We start from the raw sequence: 19882 nt of genomic DNA, 5'->3' as shown, positions 1-19882 counted from the left end.
GAACCATATATGATCATTATATGTTGTCATAAGGTGTTCGTAGTAGGCTTGAGTTAATGAAATCCGTGCAAGTTGTAAACCGATAATTAAATTGGACGTTTAAAGGCAAATTGGATGGTTCCACCAACCCAATTGGACTCCCGGAGGGTATTAGGGACCATGGTAAACATTTCGGCAATTTTTATTTCCGGGCGAAAAAAAGTCAAAAAATTCCAAAATTGAAGACTAATATCCACGCTTTTTGAGAAATTTTGGAGGTTTCGGATCCTGGTGTCGAAAAATCTTTAAATTCTAGAGGATACATCTCGGGGTCATATAATGTTGTTTGGAACCATATATGATCATTAATTGTTGTCATAAATGTTCGTGGTAGGCTTGAGTTAATGAAATCGGATTGGTGCAAGTTGTAAACCGATATATATGTTGGTCGTTTTTAAGGCAAATTGGATGGTTCCGCCCACCTAATGGGACTCCCGAACGGTATTAGGGACCATGATAAACATTTAGGAAACTTTTATTTCCGGGCGAAAAAAGTCAAAAATTTCAAAATTGAAGGCTAATATCCACGCTTTTGAGAAATTTTGGAGGATTCAGGACCCGGTGTCGAAAAGTCTTGAAATTCTAGATGATACATCTCGGGGTTATTTAATGCCGTTTGGAACCATATATGATCATTATTTGTTGTCTTAAATATTCGTGGTAGGCTTGAGTTAATGAAATTGGTGCAAGTTATAAACAGGTAAATAGATCGTTTAAAGGCGAATTGGATGGTTCCACCCACCCAATTGGACCCCCAGAGGGTATTAGGGACCATGGTAAGCATTTCGGAAAATTTTAATTTCCGAGGGAAAAAAAGTCAATAAATTCCAAAATTGAAGGCTAATATCCACGCTTTTTGAGAAATTTTGGAGGTTTCGGGGGCCGGTTTCAAAATATCTTGAAATTATAGGGGATACATCTCGGGGTCATATAATGCTGTTTGGAACCATATATGATCATTAATTGTTGTTATAAATGTTCGTGGTAGCCTTGAGTTAATGAAATCGGTGCAAGTTGTAAACCGGTAAATTAGCCGTTTAAAGACAAATTGGATTGTTCCACCAACCCAATTGGACTCCCGGAGGGTATTAGGGACCATGGTAAACATTTCGTTATTTTTTATTTTCGGGGAAAAAAAATCAAAAATTTTCAAAATTGAAGTCTAATATCCACGCTTTTTGAAAATTTTTGGAGGTTTTGGGGCCGGTGTAGAAAAGTATTAATATTTTAGGGTATACATCTTGGGGTCATATAATGCCGTTTGGAACCATATATGATCATTATATGTTGTCATAAGTGTTAGTAGTAGGCTTGAGTTAATGAAATCCGTGCAAGTTGTAAACCGATAATTAAATTGGACGTTTAAAGGCAAATTGTATGGTTCCACCAACCCAATTGGACTCCCGGAGGGTATTAGGGACCATGGTAAACATTTCAGCAATTTTTATTTCCGGGCGAAAAAAAGTCAAAAAATTCCAAAATTGAAGACTAATAATATCCACGCTTTTTGAGAAATTTTGGAGGTTTCGGGGCCTAGTGTCGAAAAATCTTTAAATTCTAGGGGATACATCTCGGGGTCATATAATGTTGTCTGGAACCATATATGATCATTAATTTTTGTCATAAATGTTCGTGGTAGGCTTGAGTTAATGAAATCGGTGCTAGTTGTAAACCGATACGTTGGTCGTTTTAAAGGCAAATTGGATGGTTCTGCCCACCTAATGGGACTCCCGGACGGTATTAGGGACCATGATAAACATTTAGGCAACTTTTATTTCCGGGCGAAAAAAGTCAAAAATTTCAAAATTGAAGGCTAATATCCACGCTTTTGAGAAATTTTGGAGGATTCAGGGCCCGGTGTCGAAAAGTCTTGAAATTTTAGATGATACATCTCGGGGTTATTTAATGCCGTTTGGAACCATATATGAACATTATTTGTTGTCATAAATATTCGTGGTAGGCTTGAGTTAGTTAATGAAATCGGTGCAAGTTATAAACATGTAAATAGATCGTTTAAAGGCAAATTGGATGGTTCCACCCACTCAATTGGACCCCCAGAAGGCATTAGGAACCATGGTAAGCATTTCGGCAAATTTTAATTTCCGAGGGAAAAAAGTCAATAAATTCTAAAATCACTAGTAGAAAAATAGCAAAGGGCACCGGTTCAAACCCGGCTTAAGGCACCGGTTTGAACCGGTGCCTATGTGTGGGGTGCCAATTACCCCCCTTTTTGGCACCGGTTCAAAACCGGTGCCATAAACCGGTTTTGGCACCGGTTAACCGATGCCTTAAATAGTTCCGCGAAATATTTTTTTTTAGTGGAAGCTATTTTAGGCACCGGTTAACCGGTGCCTTTTGGGGTTTTTTTTTTTTTTTTTTTTTTTTTTTTTTTTTTTTTTTTTTTTTTTTTACTTTTGTCTTGCAATAATAAAAAAAAATAATATAAAAACAAGCCTCAGAAATACAACCCATACAAAAATAAATGGCAAAATACGGAGTCTTGAAATTGTTATATTCAAGATCAAAACGTAAATCACATTATAATCAACCAGTAAAATGTTATTGTACAATACAAAAAAAAAAAAAAAAAAAAAAAAAAAAAAAAATTACAATGAATTATATTGAAATTCAACTCAGAAATTGATATTGTAAAACAATTAAAAAAAAAAATTACAACATCAAAACAATATTCCAAAATCATAGTCTTGAATCCGAAATCCCTCCTTCTGTTGCTGCTGATGTAGCATTTGATGTAACCTGATCTTTTGCTCCTTTTTAATAATACTAGCAGCTTTCGTCAAAAAAAAAAATAAATAAATAAAACCCAGAAATTATTAAAAGTAAAAAAAAAAAAAAAAAAAAAAAAAAAAAAAAAAAAAAAAAACCGAGAAACAATAATTTAACCCAGAAAAATCATGCATGAAAGAGAAAGAGAAATCAACCCAGAAAACCGCATAAACAATGAATTATAATTAAACCCAAATAAATCAATCAAAACCCAGCAAATCGACAAACTCCAATTACCCCCCGAAAATCAATCAAACCCAGCAATCAATTAAACCCAGCAAACCCAGAAAATCAATTAACCCCATAAAACTTTCGAAAATCAATTAAACCCAAAAAATCAATTAACCCCAAAACTTTCGAAAATCAATTAAACCCAGAAATTTCGAATAATCAATTAAGTGCAAAAAATGACAAAATTAATTAACCCAAATAATTCCAAGATCAATTACACCAATCAATTTCGAACAATATTACAACAATCTAACCCCAAAAAATTAAGGCATATAACATAAAAATTAAACCCAGAAACCCTTCCCCCGAATAATTAACCCAGAAACATGCACTAACCTCATGCAACCCAGAAACCCAGAACAATAAGACTTGGTGGTGGCGGTGGTTAGTGGCGTCGGTTGTGGTGGGAAGAAGACATAAGAGAGGTTGGAGTTTGAGACAGAAGAGGACAGAGAGGGGAGAGAAGACAGAGAAGAGAGGTCGGAGAGAGAAGAAAGGTCGGAGATAGAAGGAGGAGGAGCGCCGTCGAGATCAGAGGAGAGAAGGAGGAGCGCCGTCGAGAGATTAGAGGAGAGAGAAGGAGGAGAGAGAAGGAGGTAGGTTAGCTTAGGGTTTATATATAGGAGAAGGCCGGTTTTTTTTTTTAGGGGAACCGGTTCAGTGGCACCGGTTCAAACCGGTGCCCTTTTAATTTTTGGCACCGGTTTGAGTTGAACCGGTGCCTTTTCCCTTTGTTTAAAAACCCGCCCAATTTTGGGCCGATTTTTGGCACCGGTTTGGCCTGAACCGGTGCCATATGGGGGGTGCCTAATGCTATTTTTCTACTAGTGAATTGAAGGCTAATATCTACGCTTTTTGAGAAATTTTGAAGGTTTTGGGGTTTAGTGTCGAAAAGTCTTGAAATTCTACGGGATACATCTCGGGGGTCATATATGCCATTTAGAATAGTTTATCATCATTATTTGTTGACATTAATGTTCGTGGTATGCTTGAATTAATGAAATCGGTGCAAGTTGTAAATCGGTAAATTGGTCGTTTAAAGACAAATAGGATGGTTCCACCAACCCAATTGGACTGCCGGAGGGTATTAGGGACCATGGTAAACATTTCGTCAATTTTTATTTTCGGGTGAAAAAAAATCAAAATTTTTCAAAATTGAAGTCTAATATCCACGCTCTTTGAAAAATTTTGGAGGTTTTGGGGCCCGGTGTAGAAAAGTATTAATATTTTAGGGTATACATCTTGGGGTTATATAATGCCGTTTGGAACCATATATGATCATTATATGTTGTCATAAGTGTTCGTAGTAGGCTTGAGTTAATGAAACCCGTGCAAGTTGTAAACCGGTAATTAAATTGGACGTTTAAAGGCAAATTGTATGGTTCCACCAACCCAATTGGACTCCCGGAGGGTATTAGGGACCATGGTAAACATTTCGGCAATTTTTATTTTCGGGCGAAAAAAAGTCAAAAAATTCCAAAATTGAAGACTAATATCCACGATTTTTGAGAACTTTTGGAGGTTTCGGGGCCCGGTGTCGAAAAATCTTTAAATTGTAGGGGATACATCTCGGGGTCATATAATGTTGTCTGGAACCATATATGATCATTAATTTTTGTCATAAATGTTCGTGGTAGGCTTGAGTTAATGAAATCGGTGCTAGTTGTAAACCGATACGTTGGTCGTTTTAAAGGCAAATTGGATGGTTCTGCCCACCTAATGGGACTCCCGGACGGTATTAGGGACCCTGATAAACATTTAGGCAACTTTTATTTCCGGGCGAAAAAAGTCAAAAATTTCAAAATTAAAGGCTAATATCCACGCTTCTGAGAAATTTTGGAGGATTCAGGACCCGGTGTCGAAAAGTCTTGAAATTCTAGATGATACATCTCGGGTTTATTTAATGCCGTTTGGAACCATATATGATCATTATTTGTTGTTATAAATAATCGTGGTAGGCTTGAGTTAATGAAATCGGTGCAAGTTATAAACAGGTAAATTGATCGTTTAAAGGCAAATTGGATGGTTCCACCCACCCAATTGGACCCCCAGAGGGTATTAGGGACCATGGTAAGCATTTCGGAAAATTTTAATTTCCAAGGGAAAAAAAGTCAATAAATTCCAAAATTGAAGGCTAATATCTACGGTTTTTGAGAAATTTTGAAGGTTTTGTGGTCCAGTGTTGAAAAGTCTTGAAATTCTATGGGATACATCTCGGGGATCATATATGCCGTTTAGAACAGTTTATCATCATTATTTTTGTCATAAATGTTCGTGGTATGCTTGAATTAATGAAATCGGTGCAAGTTATAAATCGGTAAATTATTGGTCGTTTAAAGACAAATTGGATGGTTCCACCAACCCAATTGGAATCCCGGAGGGTATTAGGGACCATGGTAAACATTTCGTCAATTTTTATTTTCGGGGGGAAAAAAATCAAAATTTTTCAAAACTGAAGTCTTGAAATTCTAGGGAATAAATCTCGGGGTCATATGATGTCGTTTGGAACCATATATGATCATTATTGTCATAAATATTCGTGGTAGGCTTGAGTTTATGAAATCGGTGCAAGTTATAAACAGGTAAATAGGCCGTTTAAAGGCAAATTGGATGGTTCCACCCACCCAATTGGACTCTCGATGGGTATTAGGGACCACGTTAAACATTTCGGCAATTTTTATTTCCGTGTGAAAAAAAGTCAAAAATTCCAAAATCGAAGGCTAATATCCATGCTTTGTAATAAATATCGAAGGTTTCGGGGCTCGGTGTCGAAAAGAAATGAGATTTTAAAGGATACATCTCGGAGTCATATAATGCACCATAATTGATCATTATATGTTTTCATAAATGTTCGTGGTAGGCTTGAGTTAATGAAATTGGTGCAAGTTGTAAATCGGTAAATTCGCTGTTTAAAGGCAAATTGGATGGTTACACCCACCTAATTGGACTCTCGGAGGGTATTACGGACCATGGTAAACATTTCTGCAATTTGAATTTGCGTGCGAAAAAAAGTCAAAAAATTCCAAAATTGAAGACTAATATCCACGCTTTTTGTGAAATTTTGGAGGTTTTGGGGTCTGGTGTCGAAAATGCTTGAGATTTTAGGGAATACATCTCGGGGTCAAATAATGACGTTTGGATCCATATACATATATGGTCATTATATGTTGTCATAAATATTCGTGGTAGGCTGGAGTTAAAGAAATCGGTGCAAGTTGTAAACCGGTAAATTCGCCGTTTAAAGGAAAATTTTTATTTACGGGAGAAAAAAAGAAAAAAATTCTAAAATTGAAGCCTAATATCCACTTTTTTTGAGAAATTTTGGAGGTTTCGAAACCCGGTGTAGAAAAGACTTGAGATTTTAGGGAATATATCTCGAGGTCATATAATGTCGTTTGGAACCATTTATTATCATTATTTGTTGTCATAAATGTTCGTGGTAGGCTTACCTAAATAAAATCGGTGCAAGTTGTAAACCGATAAATTGGCCGTTTAGAGGCAAATTGGTGGTTCCACCTACCCAATTTGACTAGCGGAGGATATTAGGGACCATGGTAAACATTTCAGCAATTTTTATTTTTGGTGAAAAAAATTCCAAAATTGAAGGCTAATATCCACGCGTTTTGAGAATTTTTTTAGGTTTCGGAGCCTGGTGTTGAAAAGCTTTGAGATTTTAGGGGATAAATCTCGGGCTCATATAAACTGTTTTAAACCATAAATGATCATTATGTGTTGTCATAAATGTTTGTGGTAGGCTTAAGTTAATGAAATATGTGCAAGTTGTAAACGGTAAATTCGCCAATTAAAGGAAAATTGGATGGTTCCACATATCTAATTAGACTCCTGGATCGTATTAGGGACCATGGTAAACATTTTGGCAATTTTTATTAACAAGTGAAAAAAAATTCAAATAATTTCCAAAATTTAAGGCTAATATCCACGCTTTTTGAGAAATTTTGGAGGTTTCGAGACCCGATATCGAAAATCCTTGAGATTTTAGGGGTTGCATATCGGGGTCATATAAAGCCGTTTGGATCCATATATGATAATTATATGTTGTCATAAATGTTCAAGGTAGGCTTGAGTTAATGAAATCGGTGAAAGTTGTAAACCGGTAAATTGGCCGTTTAAAGTCAAATCGAATGGTTCTATCCAACCAATTAGACTCCCGGAGGGTATTAGAAGCCATGGTAAACATTTTGCCAATTTTTTTTCTGAGCTCAAAAAGTCAAAAAATTTCCCAAATTGAAGACTAATATCCACGCATTTTTCGAAATTTTGAAGGTTTCAGAATTCGGTCTCGAAAAGTCTTGAACAGTGAATACATCTTGGTGTCATATAATGTCGTTTGGAAACCATATATGATTATTATATGTTGTCATAAATGTTCGTGGTATGCTTGAGTTAATGATATCGGTGCAAGTTATAAATCGGTAAATTTGTCGTTTAAAGGCAAATTGGATGGTTCCACCCACCTAATGGGACTCTCGGAGGGTATTAGCGACCATAGTAAATATTTCGTCAATTTTTATTTCAGGACGAAAATAAGTAACAAATTTCCAAAATTGAAGCCTAATATCCACGTTTTTTGAAAAATTTTGGGGGTTTCGGTGCTCGTTGTCGATAAGCCTTAAGATTAAAGGGGATACATCTCGGGGTCATATAATGCAGTTTGGAATCATATATGATCATTATATGTTGTCATAAATGTTCGTGGTAGGCTTTAATTAATGAAATCGCTGCAAGTTGTAAATCGGTAAATTGGTCGTTTAAAGGTAAATTGGATGGTTCCACCTACCCAATTGAACTCCGGGAGGGTATTATGGAACATGGTAAATATTTCGGCAATTTTTATTTCCTGGGCGAAAAAAATTTAAAAAAATTCAAAAATTGAAGGCGAATATTCTCGATTTTTGAGAAATTTTTAGTCTTCGGGGCCCGGTGTCTAAAAGTTTTGAAATTCTAGTGAATACATCTCGGGGTCATATAATGTCATTTGGAACTATGTATAACCATTTTTTGTTGTCATAAATGTTCGTGGTAGGCTTGAGTTGATGAAGTCGATGTAAAATGTAAATTGGTAAATTGGTTGTTTAAAGGCATATTGGATGGTTCCTCCCACCCAATTGGACTTCCGGGGGGTATTAGGTACCATGGTAAAAATTTTGGAAATTTTTATTTCCGTTCGAAAAAAAGTCAAAAAATTACAAAGTTGAATGCTAATCTTTATGCTTTTTTAGAAATTAATTTCGAAGATTTCGGGGCACGGTGTCGAAAATAAATGAGATTTTAGGGGTTACATCTTGGGGTCATATTATGCCGTTTGGGACCGTAAAAGATCATTGTATGTTGTCATAAATGTTCGTGGTACGCTTGAGTTAATGAAATCGGTACAAGTTGTAAATTGGTAAATTCGTTGTTTAAAGGCAAATTGGACTGGGAGGGTATTAGGGACCATGGTAAACATTTCTGCAATTTTTATTTAATTTCCGGGTGAAAAAAAGTCAAAAATAGCTCAAAACTTGTAAAAATGTGATAATAAACACCCCCTTTTTTTTATTGGTAGAATCCAAATAATGGGTATTAATCTACATTTTAACACTTTTAATTTTTAAAAAAAAAATAAAAGTGGGCCCAAAAAATGGAAAAAAAAACGAGAAAAGGGCGGTAATTGAAAAATTGGGGAAAATTACCCACTCTCAAGAGATGGGGATAAGGTTGGGAATGATGGGGGGTGTGTTTTTGACACTTTGGTACATAACATATTACCCTTATTGCACTTTTTTCGAGGTTTGGTTGTTTTTGATCGGGAATGATGGTAATAGTAGTGTGATTACACATAGTTACATTTTTTTCCATCACTATTGTCAAGTCACATCACTATTATGGTCATATGACATCAATTATATGCCATCATTGTACTGTAATCACATTATATTATGACATCACATCACTATACATGACATCATTATATTTCAAAATTTCCCCATCATCAAAATGGAAACAAAACTCATTATTGGTATTTATAGACATCTTTATAGGTGTCTTAAAGTTTCAAACCACTTTATATGACAACAAGAGTTACCCCACACGTTAAGTTCATTTTTTGAAAAAATGTCAAAAATTGACCTGAAATCGTGTATAGCCTTTAATTTTGGACAATTTTCCACTTTTTTTAATCCGGAAAGATAATTTACCGAGATGCTTTCCACGTACACTAATACACCACAGGAGTCCATTTGGGTGGGTAAAACCATCCAATATGCCTTTGATCGGTCAATTTACCTTTTTACAACTTGCACCAATTTATTAACTCAAGGCCGCCACGGATATTTATGACACCATATAATGATCATATATGGTTCAAAATAACATTATATGACCCCGGGATGTATCTTCTAGTATCTCAAGACTTTGCGACATCTGGTCCCAAAAATCTCTAAAATTGCCTAAAAAGCATGAATATAGCCTTCCATTTTGATAATTTTTTAACATATTTTTACCCGAAAACAAAAATGTCCGAGAAGCTTCCTATAGACCCTAATACCCTCCAGGAGTCCAATTGGGTGGGTGGAACCATCCAATTTGCCTTTAAGCATCCAATTGAGCCGTTTTCGTACACGCCTCTTGTATTGGCTATACGCTTTCACAAGGCTTTATGTAGCTAACTAATGGTCGTATATGGGTCCAAACAACATTATATGACCCCGGGATGCATCCCGTAGAATTTCGTGAATTTCTGACACCGGATCCCGACACCTTCTAAATTCCTCCGGTTTCATGTATTATAGCCTTCAAATTTGGTTTCCGTACATCATTTTTTCACCCGACGAGATTATGCATCTAATCCTTCCATGGGTTCCTAAAGGGCCTTGGGAGGCATGAATATTGCTCGGAACCATCTCACACCCTTAATCATCATGTCTTAAGGCAGAGACGACAAACCCACAAATGACTGTTTGTATGCCTATGCCTTGGGTGCACATGCCACAAGCCCCTTGCACCATCCAACACCCCAACACTTAGGCTTTGTGACTTGCCTCCATCCCATACATAGCATTTTTTGACATATAACATACATGGCTAACCTCGTATTCCAAAAGAATATGGTTGAAGGAGGGTCAGACGAATCGAAGCGACATATGGATGAATCTTAATGGATCGTGGCAAGAACGCCACTCTGTATTTAAGTCGTCTGCAAAGGATTCAACCCGTCACTCGGTAGGAATTTTATTTCAAGACGGCTCTCGCGGTGATTCCACCAAGAAAGCTTAGCCTACAACACGTGCCCTTGGGGGTCAAAGCCCCTAATGTAAGACGACAATCGGGCGACGGGCGCCTGCGTCGCTTCTAGCTCGGATTTTGACTTAGAGACATTTAGTCATAATCCAGCACATGGTAGCTTTGCGCCAGTGGCTTTTCAACTAAGTGCGATGATTAATTGTGTGAATCAAATGGTTCCTTTCGTACTAGTTTGAATTACCATTGCAACATTGTCATCAGTAAGGTAAAACTAGCCTGTCTCACGACGGTCTAAACCCAACTCATGTTCCCTATTGGTGGGTGAACAATCCAACACTTGGTGAATTATGCTTCAAAATAATAGGAAGAGCCGACATCGAAGGATAAAAAAGCAACATCGCTACGAACGCTTGGCTACCATAAGTCAGTTATCCCTGCGGTAACTTTTCTAACACCTCTAGCTTTAAATTCAAAAGGACTAAAGGATCGTTAGGCCACGCTTTCGAGGTTCATATTCGTACTGAAAATTAGAATCAAACGAGCTTTTACCCTTCTATTTCACACGAGATTTCTGTTCTCGCTGAGCTCATCTTAGGACACCTACGTTATCTTTTAACATATTTGCCGCCTTAGCCAAACTCCCCACCTAACAATGTCCTCTGCCTAAATCGGTCCGCAAAGCGGACCTTAAATCTAAAAAGAGGGGTTGAATGTAGAATGATTTAGGATATACATTCATTTAAATTACCTTTTTGACTCATTCTTTCTATGAAATATTATCTTCTTGTCTTAGGAAGCTCTAAAAGCAACCTTGACTCTCTCTGCATCTCCTTAGCGTCGTCTGGCAATCTAGTGCGCCTATTGTATGGTTGGTCATAATGCTGGTCATAACAGAAATACTTTTTGCAATAGCTTGTTATGTTCAATAAGTGGTTATATCAATAAAATAATATGATCACTTAAAATCATATGAGTCCTTAATAGAATCTTAGACTTATTTGAAGTAAGACACTACTTTGAGTCATGCTAAATATGCCCATAACAATGTCATTGACATTACTGTATATCAATTACATCAATCAACCCATAATTTTACCATACATTCTTAAATTTAGAAATGCATAATAAAATCATTTACCAAGTTGTGCAATTTTTATCATATAGAAAACGTTACTTGTAGCCATATTCATTTATTTGTGAGAATTATACAAAAATTAGTGATAAATGGTATTTCTCTCAGACAAATGCCTCGTTTTGTCCTCACGATTTAAAGAATGGATTGATCAGACTCGTCATCTGTTGTAATCATCATCGAGAAATCCTTCACTTTTCTTTTTGTTGTCAAATTACCGATTATAACTCATTTTTATTAACACTCATATAAATCTTCATTACTGTGTTAATCCTTCAGGACATCATGTCCAAACAATTTACACATTGCAGCTTATTAATTGAAGCTATTAACTAAATTTAATGAAAATAAACTTAAAAGAAGGGATTTCTCTCAGACAAATGCCTCGTTTTGTCCTCACGATTTAAAAGAATGGATTAATCAGACTCGTCATCTGTTGTAATCATCATCGAGAAATCACTATCTTTTAATTATTTCATAACTATTAAATCAACAAATTAATATTAATTCTAATTTCTAGGATCCTCAGCTAAATGTTTGTAAATATATTTCATCAAATTAAAATTCAGCTCTGATGATTCGTATTTAGAACATCCTTGGACCCATAAACCCTCGGATGAATATCAATAGATTAATAATCTAGTATTAAAATCAATAAAAATGAATTGAAAAAGATCAGAAGAAGCTTTTCTAGGGCTTGCAATTATGCATCAGAAATTTCAGAGCCCAGTGCACATTCATCCTCTCAATTCTTAAATTAATTAAAAAATTTATTTAAAAATTTAAAAAAAAAAATCAAGAGAATCCTCAGAAAACATGCTTGAAAGTTTGTCATCAAGGAAAGACAAATCTCAGGTCTCAAAGATTATTTACCATCACTGGACCCTCCAACTAAAATTATATAAATAAAACCCCAAATATTAAAATTAGATTTTTTTAAGAAAATAAATAATTAAAGGAGAGAGAATATGGCAAGGTATAATTCATTGGACCTCATTAAATTTAAGGCACAATGACTCAACTCCTGCTATGAAAATCTCTGCCCCTTCATTTTAATTTCTTCAATAATTGAAGAAAAACTGGGGATATTTCCCAAGTATCGATGAAAATTGGATACTAGGGTTCCTCCAGAAAGAGGCAACATTGATTTGAAGATGAATTTAGGAGTGAAGAAGATTAATAAACCCAGAAAAGCGAAGAAAGAGAGCAGGAGAAGTTGACGATATGGAAGATGATTGTGAGTTGATGAATATATATTGAAAAAATTAGGGTTTTGCTAAAATAATACAAGCCCATGTTATGTCAACCTAATGTTTTATGAGGCCCATTTCATTTTTTATGAGTCAATGGATTGAAAACAAGCTGGATTGTGTTGTGTTGCCTACTTGCCTCTTAGATTGGGGTTGCCTCAAACTTTGAGTGTAGCCTTAAAACTTAAAGGAGTGATCAGTGATTTTGAAGGTTTTTTTTTTAGAAAAGTTAATTGACCTAATTCGGTAATTCGACTCTTACAGTCGAACCTAAATTAATGCCCTGTTCTCATTAGATTATTTTCAATTCAGTTCAGCTCATAATTCCTTCTCTCATAAAATATTCATTTCAATTCAGTTCAGTTCAGTTCAGTTCAGATATAATAAGTTCAATTCAATTCAGCTCATTTCAGTCGATGAGAAAAGGCCCTAAGAATCACGGATAAATTTGGTGGTTTTTCCACTTTTGTGTGGGATAGAAAAACCATCATTAAAAATTCATTATATGACATTTTTATATCAATTTTGGCGGGCACTTGATAGTATAATGGAATGAATTTGAAATTAGGAATTAGATATAGGCGATAAGTAGCAAAGTAGATGAAACTTGATACTTAAAACTATGTGTTTGGTTTTGTTCAAAAATGAATTATTTTCTTTTGTTTGATTTTTGAAGAATGGTATGAGCCACTTACCTCCTCTTGATTTATAAACCCCATATCACGAGAGTTTAAAATGTTGGTTTTAAAGCTGACATCCCTCTTAGCTAGAATGAGTTTGGTGAGAACTGACCCCATACCTTACACACGCATGAAAGTTAAAGAACTAGTTAACTGTTCCAGTTTCTTATCTCACATTATTTCCGTTTAGCTGTTTGTTAAAATATCACCATCCTTTTTTTTTTTAATACAAATCTATAGCCATGAAACAACTCTACAACAATCTATCAAACAAAAAAGCAAAACCTTTTCTTTCGAAGGAGTAAAATCCTCTTAAAGAAGAAGAAAAGCCATTTCTTTCGAGTGAGAAACGTTCCTCCAAGAAGAGAAAGAGTTATTTTAAACCTAAAACAAACAAAAATAAAGTAAAAAGACACACACGCCAAAAAAAAAAAAAGATCGGAGCTTTCCACCGATGAAAACCCCTCCGAGACTCAACAATGGAGGCTAAGGTTTTTAGAGAAAGGAGAGGTGAGAGGAGTGAATCTTTTTGTTAAATATCACCATCTTTTCAAATACTCTAAATTAGACGATTAGGGACATTGGCGATCAAAGTTATATACTAATATGTTAACAACCATATCACCTTTTAAGATGTTACAACAAGTTAACACAGACAAATTATGCATTATTAAAATCTTCAAACATACAATAAAGTAATTACTACTAAACATACAATGAGTTACAATAAGAGGACTTATATATACTCGTAATTAAAAAGTGACAAGTAGTTTTGGACAATCAAAACGTTTCTAATAACATGTTAGTGTCTTCATATTCATATTCCTCTAATTTTAAGTATTCCAAAACGTTTCTTGTTGGGTTACAAAAAAGTCAAAATAACTATTTGGACAATTGCTTGCTTTACAAATCTAACCACAAATGACATAAGAAGCAAAAATGAAAAGAAGGTGGGGAATCAATTATTATAAGCATAATTCATTTGAAAATTCCAGCTCCACAACTTTTTGGTGCCGTTGCACAATCGAATAATTCCGATATAAGACTGCCATTCCACGCTTTTTTTTTAAAAAAAAAAATGAAGTATGAACCACAACAATCTTTAGAAACAGCCAAAGTACAACTCCCAAAAACTAGTAAAGACAAACAATTCAACACGTTTCAAGGCTACGCCTAAATTCATTTTCGTCCATAATTTGACTCGACTCATCACATGACATCACGACATACGTTTTCTCACTTATAATTCTAAATGAAAAACCGTTTCCCAAGTATTCAAAACATTCGAGTCAAATATATGCATACTATTAGGAAAGTATGAATTTAGTTGACAAAATTTAATTTTAATGGGGATACTAATAAGAGAATTTATGATAAAATCATATAAAAGATACTCCGTATGTTGTAATAATTAGATTAAATGTATAAAGTAAGCCAAAGTTATATGGAATATGAAAAATATTATACATGCATGTTTGGTAAGCTTTGATTAAGCATTATTATTACGGGGTAGTAAAATGGAAACAAACTAGGAGCAACAATAGTGACAATAATGGTGATTACGTTATGATATGGAGTGTTTTGTATGTTGTATCACCCCTTTGTACCAATGAATAGGTAATGTGAAAGGTTAATTTATGATGAAACCCCATTGTACATTAATAAAAAAGAGAGACACGATAAATTTTACTCTGTATAGTAGAAAAACATAAAAGTTACTCCTACAATTTTAGGTTTGTAAGTGGACTAAACTTTATTTTTTGTATGAGTTGTCCAGGTCCATTTCATAAAATTTTTATTATTACTATTTGAAATAATAGGTAATTAAACAAGGTCGGGCGGACCACTACACTACTTTGATACTCCATTAGACCATAAGAGATACTCTACTTCATCATATCCTTTAAATTTTTTTTTTTTTTTTTTCACACGTCTGCTAATGAGACAAATTAAAAGACTGGAGGATCATGTGATCATTCTAAGGACAAATGAAGTACTAGTATTGTTTTAATACTCTTAAATAATGTTTTTTTTTTTAAAAAAAAAAGAAAAAGTCTTAAATCAAGGAGAGAGGCTAAAAACCTCTATAAATACCGCTAAACTCCTTAGTCCTTACACTCCTCTCAATTTTCTCTGGCAAAAAAACTAACTTTTGAAAAACCCTCCCTATTTATAACACAAAAACAATGTGTCCTACCGGAACTACCCTAACTCCGGCGAGTTTTTCCGACGAACCCACGTCAGGATTCCGGCGAGCATTCGACGTCCTAGACTTCGACCACGACGGTAAAATCTCCGGCGAAGACCTCCGATCATTTTACTCCTCATTCTCCGGCAGCGGCGACGACGAAGAAATGATTAAAGCAATGATTTCAGTAGCCGACGCAAATAAAGACGGGTACGTACAATACGACGAGTTTGAGAAGATTTTGAAGGAGAGGAGAGAGAAAGAGAAGAAGGTGGAGAAAAGCTACGGTGACGGCGGGGTGATGGAAGAGATGTTCAAAGTAATGGATAAAGATGGTGATGGAATATTAGGGGTTAATGATTTGAAGGATTATTTGAAATTGGCTGGATTAGAGGTTGGTGATGACGAGATTAAGGCTATGATTAAAATGGGTTGTGGTCATGGTGGTGATGGTACTAATGGTGTTTCTTTTGATGGGTTTGTCAACATTTTTGGATCTTTATAAAATTAATTAGTAAGTTTTTTTTTTTTTTTTAAAGCTTTTTTTTAAAGAAAAATTTGAATAGGTATGTGAAATTTTTTGTAAGTAATTTCACTTAATGTGGGATTGAATTTTGGGTTTGAGAAGTAATGTGAGGAAAAATTGCTTGTTGATTTGATTATGATATGGTAATTAATTAATTATTGATAAATGAATGAATTTAAGTTATGTTTCCATGTTTGTTGAGTACAATTTTCTTTTACTCTTTTGCTTATCTCTCAAAATAAACATACTCGTATAAATTAAAATTATACAAATAAAAATTGATAGTGTAATGTAATTAGTGGAAGTTGAAGAGTTCTCAAAGTTTAGTGAGTCAAAGTAGGGTGATTGGGCAATTGGTGGTTGAATTATTTTGTGGCCACACTTTCCAAGGAAGATGTGGTAGTTTCAATATTTTTCCCACGGGCAACTAGCATTCATTAGTTGTAAAGTCATCCATTAATCAAAAGAAAATTAAATGTCAAAGCCAAACTAAAACTAGTAAACTATGCTCTCCCACGCAAATGGCCTAACCTTGTGAGCAATGCAACTCTTTTACCATTTCTATGCAATCTATTGATATACACTATGGCAAACATCTCTAAACGAGATATAGGAGTTTTGTATCAGCTAGCACGAGATAGAAAAACACTCATACATTCTATTTCAACAACATCATCGTGTGATGAAAATAGGCGAAAAGTGAACCAATAGATGTGTGCACAACGCATGATGATAAGAGTTATTTGAGTGAAATAATGGTAAGATTGGTAACTGACTAATTGGATGTTACTGGTATTATTTTTCCCCGTAACTACACAATTTGTGTTGTATGAGGAAAGTCCTACGGACATTTAGCTTTCATTAGTCATAAAATCACCGTTAAGCAACACAAAAAAAACAAAATTAGAAAACCATACTTTTCCACATGTAACGACTAGCAACTAGCTTACTAATGAGCAATGCAACTCCTTTACTATTTACAGGAAAACAATTAATAAGATATTATCAAAATAGTGACAAACATAAGAAATAGGTGAATTATATCATCTAACCAGGGTGAGTATTGAAATAAACAAATGAATAAATAAAAATTAAAAGCGCAAAAATCACTCTAATATTATTTTTTGACAATATCGTGTGATGAAGAAATACAAAGTATAGCCTTTTGCAACCTCTATGCTCTATCAATTTTTATTTTTAGAATTTTTATAATTATCAATGTAACAATTTGTTTTTGAATCCTTATTTTTTTTAAAAACATGTCAGTTAATAAGGTCTTTATTTTTTAGGAAAAATTAGAAATAATAATCTCAACTTTCATCAATTTTGCTACAATAATCCCAACTTTGATTTATACCAGAATAATCCGAACTTTTGGGGGTGTTAATTTTCTTCAATCTCTTACCGGTCAACAGAAGTCAATGACCTATTATATCAGGTAACTTGACACATGTCAAGTCTTGATTGGTCCAAAAAAATTTAAAAAAATAAAAAACAAAAAAAACTCAAAAATTGCAAACACACCAGCTAGCCTCTCCTTCTCCACCAGCCCATCTAAACACCACCAGCCCGTGCCCAGACCGCCGCCTATGCATTGCCGGCCAGCCGCCTCTTTCCAGCGCCGACTTCTCCCCTCCCCTAAACCCCCTGCTATTCCCTTAAACAACCACGAAGTAAACCCCTCCCTCACTCCCAAAAACCCCTAACCGCCCTTCCCCCACCTCAAAACCCTAGCGGCTAGGGTTTACGATGGTGGGGGAGGGGTGTTTGGGGGGGTTTTTTGAGAGTTAGGGAGGGGTGGAAAAAGAGTTTCGAGTGGTAGTGGTTTTCGCAGCCACCAAAATCCCAAATTCGCAGCAACCGATACCCTAAATCGGAAATTCAAGGGAGGAGTTTTTGGGGGTTTTCGGGTTTAGGAGGGAGACCGTGGTCGGTGCTGGTGAAGGGGAGTTCGATGATGTTGAGGTTGTCGGATTGACGGCGGAGATTTGCGGCGTTTAAAGGGGTGGTAAGGAGAGAGAGAGTGAAGGGTGTTTGGGAGAGAAGGCGGTGAGCGAGGTGGAGGAATGGTTGGAGGTGGCCTTGTGCTAAACATGGCAGAGTGGGAAACCGCCTCAGGGGGAGAGGAAGGGGAAAGCGGCAAGTGGGAAACCGTCGCCGGGGAAGGGGGAGGGGAATTAGCGCCGCCGTTCGGGGTTAGACTAGTGATTGTTGGGGTTGGGCGGTGGTTTTTGGGGTTGCTGGTGGCTGGGGTTTGATTGGTTTTTTTTTTTTTTTTTTTTTTTTTTTAATTTTTTATAAATTGTTTTAGCCAATTCAATTGTGACACGTGTCACTTTTAAAAAAAATAACCCATTCAACCGGTCACCGGTTTTTGGGACTGAAGAAAAAGAGGAACTCCCAAAGTTCGGATTATTCCAGAATAAATCAAAGTTGGGATTATTGTAGCAAAATTGATGAAAGTTGGGATTATTATTTCTAATTTTTCCTATTTTTTATGAGATATAAAACATTCATTTATTGCAACTAAAAATTAAAGTATGTGACAAACCAATTAATAAGGTCTTTATTGAAATCCCTTGTTTTTATATTATACAGGAGCTCATGCAAAGACCGCAATTAGATTATAATTTGTTAGGTGCCAAAACAAAAACAAAAAAACCAATAACTTGCGTTCAATAATCTAATGACATTGCCCCTTTTGACCATTGGTACATACTTCCTTCGTTTTAATTTATAATTATTTTATATTCAACATGTCTCTATACATAATTTCAACCATTGATATCTTTTATTATACATTTAAATATAAATAGATTTTTATTGAGGAAAAAATATAATTAGTTTTTAATAATCTATTGAGATGTTACAAAAGTCAAAAAATAATAGGAAGATTATATCAATCAATCAATCAATCAAAGCCTTAATCCCAAAAGTGGGGTCGGCTAACATGAACCAAATTTGATTATTCCGTGTAGTCATCAACATAAATCTTTCTCCTCCATCCCTTACGATCCAAAACTTCATCCTCACGTAAATCCATGCACTTCATATCCTTCCTCACTCCTTCCAACCAAGTCATCTTTGGTCTCCCTCTTCCTCGTTTAATCCCTCCATGGTCCCACTCTTCCACTCTTCGCACCGGTGCACCCTCGGGTCTCCGTCTTACATGTCCAAACCAACGCAGACGATTTTCCCTTAATTTATCTACAATGCCCGCCACACCTACTTTCTTGCGAATAACCTCATTTCTGATTCTATCTCTTAAAGTGTTTCCACACATCCACCTTAACATGCGCATTTCCGTAACCTCCATCTTTTTAATATGCTCTTTCTTAGAAGCCCAACATTCTGTACCATAGAGCAACACTGGTCTTATGGCAGTCCTGTAGAATTTTCCCTTCAACTTTAAGGGAATGCTGCGGTCGCATAACACTCCCGTGGCCGCTCTCCATTTAAGCCACCCTGACTTAATCCTGTGGGTCACGTCTTGATCAATGTCACCATTCTTCTGGATGATCGACCCTAGGTACTTAAAACATTCACTCATGGTCAAATCCTTTCCATCCAAACTCACCACTTCATTGCTTGTCCCCCTCTGAGTGCCAAAACGACATACCAAATATTCAGTCTTACTCCGACTTAGCTTAAACCCTCTAGATTCCAACCTTTGCCTCCATTGCTCCAACTTGGCATTAACCCCATCCTTAGTCTCATCCACCAAAACGATATCATCTGCGAACAGCATACACCATGGAACCTCATCTTGAATTGGTCTAGTTAATTCATCTAGAACCGTTGCAAAAA

At 35.6% G+C, this 19882-nt stretch overlaps 4 non-coding genes and 1 pseudogene across 4 annotated transcripts; 1 reads left to right on the top strand and 4 right to left on the bottom strand.

The window, feature by feature from the left end:
• Window positions 1-11530: 11530 nt before the first annotated feature.
• LOC145633609 (small nucleolar RNA SNOR75) lies at window positions 11531-11616 on the bottom strand. The gene has a single exon (XR_014112917.1). It is a non-coding gene; the product is annotated as a small nucleolar RNA SNOR75 (small nucleolar RNA).
• Window positions 11617-11798: 182 nt separating this feature from the next.
• Window positions 11799-11885, bottom strand: LOC145633608 (small nucleolar RNA SNOR75). Its single transcript, XR_014112916.1, has one exon. It is a non-coding gene; the product is annotated as a small nucleolar RNA SNOR75 (small nucleolar RNA).
• A 218-nt stretch (window positions 11886-12103) lies between these two features.
• LOC145633604 (small nucleolar RNA snoR118) lies at window positions 12104-12179 on the bottom strand. Its single transcript, XR_014112913.1, has one exon. It is a non-coding gene; the product is annotated as a small nucleolar RNA snoR118 (small nucleolar RNA).
• A 55-nt stretch (window positions 12180-12234) lies between these two features.
• LOC145633585 (small nucleolar RNA R66) lies at window positions 12235-12314 on the bottom strand. Its single transcript, XR_014112895.1, has one exon. It is a non-coding gene; the product is annotated as a small nucleolar RNA R66 (small nucleolar RNA).
• A 3160-nt stretch (window positions 12315-15474) lies between these two features.
• On the top strand, window positions 15475-16266 carry LOC145629929 (calcium-binding protein CP1 pseudogene; annotated as a pseudogene).
• The last annotated feature ends 3616 nt before the right edge of the window (window positions 16267-19882 follow it).

Source organism: Chenopodium album, chromosome 5 (genome assembly GCF_948465745.1).
Source record: "Chenopodium album chromosome 5, dcCheAlbu1.1, whole genome shotgun sequence".
Taxonomy (NCBI): Eukaryota; Viridiplantae; Streptophyta; class Magnoliopsida; order Caryophyllales; family Amaranthaceae; genus Chenopodium; species Chenopodium album.
The sequence above is the reverse complement of the archived record's forward strand: the minus strand, read 5'-3'. Positions and strand labels throughout refer to the sequence as shown.